The following is a 3605-nucleotide window of genomic DNA, read 5'->3' as shown; positions in this document are numbered from 1 at the left end:
CCCCTAGCCCCAAATATAATCCACTCTACAACCCTCATTGCATACTCCTAACGATAAAAATAATGCCCTAAAATATAATACTTTTAGACTGGTATTTTTATTTACAACTTTTTGAGAAAGCACCATACTGCCTTCCATAGTGGTTACACCAGTTTACACTCACACCAGCAGTGAATAAGGGTTCCAGTTTCTCCGCAAACTTGCCAGCAATTGTTGTTTACTGTTCTGTTAAATTTTACTATTCTTACTGGGATGAGATGATATCTCATAGTTGTTTTGATTTACATTTAGAGCTAGGAATTTTGAACATTTCTTCATGAATTTCATCACCATCTGAATGACTTCTTTAGTGAAGTGTCTGTTCATATCCTGTGTCCATTTTCCAATTTGGTTGTTTTCCTTTATCTTGTTGTGGTGTTACAGTATTTTATAAATTCTAGATATAAGTCCCTTATCAGACATGTCATTACCAAATATTTTTTCCCAGTCTGTGGCTTCCCTTTTTACCCTGTTGGAGAAGTTTTTTGGATGTGCATAAGGATTTTATTCTTATAAGGTCCCATTCATTTATTTTATCCTCTCCTGGTTGTAGGTTTTTCAGGATACTTGGAAACCTGTTTATGCTGTGGATTAGTGCTTCTACAGTTCTTCCAAACTTCTCTAATCAAGTTTATAGTCCTTGGTTTTAGTCCTAGGTCCTGATGCACTTTGAGTTGGTTTTTGTGTATGGAGTGAGATATGGATCTTGCTTGACTTTTGTACAGATAGTTTTCCAACACCACTTGTTTAAAAGGCTGGTGTTTTCAATACTTAACTGAATTCATCTGTTTGTTGAAATCAGTTGACCATAGGTAGATGGGCTGATTTCCAGTTACTCAATTCTATTCCATTGATCTATGTGTCTGTCATTGTACCATTACCACACTGTCTTGACCATCATGGCAGTGTAGTAAATCAAGGGTGGATGCTTTCTTCTTTGTTTCTCTTTGTTTATTTGGGGCCTCTTTCCATTCCGAATGAAATTGGAAATAACCATTTCCATCACGTTGAATAATGGAATTGGTATTTTTGTTAGGATTGCATTGAACGTGTAACTTGCCTTTGGTAGTGTTATCATTTTCACAATATTGAGTCTTCCTATCCATGAGCAAAGTATATTTTTCCATTTCTCCAGATAACTTTTTGTTCCTTGTAGTAATGCTTTATAATTTTCTTTGAATAGATCACTTGTGCTTCTGCTTAGTTTCATTCCCAAGTAATTAATCTTGTTATTAGTTGAAGGGTATTGTTTTTTCTTAGCTCCAGCTCTATATTCTCTTTGTCACTGTATAGAAATCCAATTGAGTTTTGTATGTTGATCTTGTATCCTGCTACTTTGCTGAACTGATCAACTATGTCCAGTAGTTTTCTCCCTGAGTCTTCAGGGTTTTTTTAAGTATACTATCATGTCATCTGCATAGAGAGATAATTTTACCTCCTCTCTGCCAATTTGGATACCTCTTATACCTTCTCTTGTCTTATTGCTATTGCTAATACTTTCAATACAATATTGAGTAGGATAGGTGATAGTGGACATCCTTGCATAGTTCCTGTTCTCAAAGGGAATGGCTTTACTTCTTCTCCATTGAGAACAATGTTGGCTCTCTGGTTTGCATATATAATTTTTACTGTGTTGAAGAAATTCCCCTCTAATCCTATTTTGTTGAGTGTTCTAATCAGGAAAGGGTGTTGGATTTTCTCAAAGGCTTTTTCTGCATCAATTGATAGGATCACGTGGCTCTTGTCTTTTGCTTTGTTAATGTGATGAAATACATTGATTGTTTCTCTTATGTTAAACCATCCTTGCATACCTGTTATGATTCCCATTTTGTCATGATGAATTTTTTTTAATATATTATTGGATTCTATTGGCCAGGATTTTATTCAGGATTTTTCATCTATGTTCATGAGAGATATTGACCTATAGTTTTCCATTTTGGTGGTGTCTTTACCTGACTTTGGTATCAAGGATATGTTTATTTCATAGAATGAGTCTAGGAGAATTCCATCTTTTTCTATTTTCTGAAGTAGTTTATGTAGAATTTGTGAAATTTTTTTCTGATTTTGTTTATAAAATTCACTTGTAAAACCACCTGGTCTGAAGCTATTTTTGGCTAAAAGTTGTTTTATTACCTTTTCAATTTCTTCTTTTGTAATGAGTCTGTTCAGATGTTCAATTTCAGTTTGTGTCAGTTTAGGTAGCTTGTGAATGTCTAAGCATTTGTCAATTTCCTCTAGGTTTTTAAATTTGTTTGAGTATAGTCTTTCATAATATTTCAATATTTTTATTTTTATTTTAGTTGGTTCTAGGGTGACATTGCCAATTTCCTCTTTCATTTAGATTATTTGTGTCTTTTCCTTTATTAGTTTTGCTAGTGGTTTGGCAATTTTATTGACCTTTTCAAAGAACCAACTCCTAGTTTTGTTGAAGGTTTCAATTATTTTTCTGTTTTCTATTTTATTTATTTCTGCTCTAACTTCCATAATTTCAGGTTTTTTAAAAGGTATTGGGTTTTCTTGCTGTTCATTTTAAATTTGTTGAAGGTGTTGGGTCAATGGTAATTTTCCCCCAGCCTTTCAATATGTTTACTTATTGCTATAAATTGACCTCTGATTACAGATTTGCCTGTTTCCCAGAGGTTTTTGTAAGTGGTGTTTTCATTGTAATTTGTTTCAAGAAAGTTTTAATTTCCTTTTTTATTTCTTCTAGTACCCAGTCATGTTCAAGCAAGGTATTGTTCAGCTTCCAAATGTATTGAGTTTTTTCACCTTTATCCTCTTGTTATTCATTTCTAATTTTGTAGCATTGTGGTCTGAGAAGAGGCTCTGTATTGATTCTATGGGTTTTTTTTAATTATTCATGCTTGCCTTGTGACCTAAAATGTGATCTATTCTCCAGAACATTCCATGTATATTGGAGAAGAAGGTGTACTTTGCTTTTCGGGGTGCATTAGCCTATAAATATCTATGAGATGGAGTTAGTTTATTGTGTGTTTTCTTTCTTCAGTATCTTTGTTGAGTTTCTAGTAGTTCTATCTTTTCTTGAGAGTGATGTTTTGACGTCTCCAACTACTCTAGTAGTGTTGTCTTTTTATGTTTTCAGTTTTGTTATGTTTATTTAATATCTTTTTCAGGTCTTTCGTTTGGTGCATAGATATTTATTATTGTTATGTCCTCTTGTTCTATTGACCCTTTAAGCATTATGTTGTGACTGTCCTTGTCCATTGTGAAGGTTTTTGCAATGACATTTATTTCATCAGAGATTAATATTGATATTCCTGATTTTTTTTCTCATTGCCATTTCCTTGGTATATTTTCCCAATCCTTTTCTTTTTAGTCTTTCTTTAACTTCACTTTTCAGGTATGTCTCTTGTAGACAACATATTGATGGATTTGGGTGGGTTTTTTTTTTTTTATCCAATGTGCTACTCTTTTTCTCTTCAGTTGTGCATTTAAACCATTGACATTCTGTGTGATTATTGAGAGGCAAGGTTTATAATTTTATTTTATTTTTTTTAATTGGGAAAAACATATTGGGGGTGCAAGGAGGTGAGGGTTGGGGGCAG

This window comes from Elephantulus edwardii, unplaced genomic scaffold (assembly GCF_000299155.1).
Source record: "Elephantulus edwardii isolate Elephantulus edwardi_28Jun2011 unplaced genomic scaffold, EleEdw1.0 scaffold00288, whole genome shotgun sequence".
In the NCBI taxonomy this organism is placed as follows: domain Eukaryota; kingdom Metazoa; phylum Chordata; class Mammalia; order Macroscelidea; family Macroscelididae; genus Elephantulus; species Elephantulus edwardii.
The sequence above is the reverse complement of the archived record's forward strand: the minus strand, read 5'-3'. Positions refer to the sequence as shown.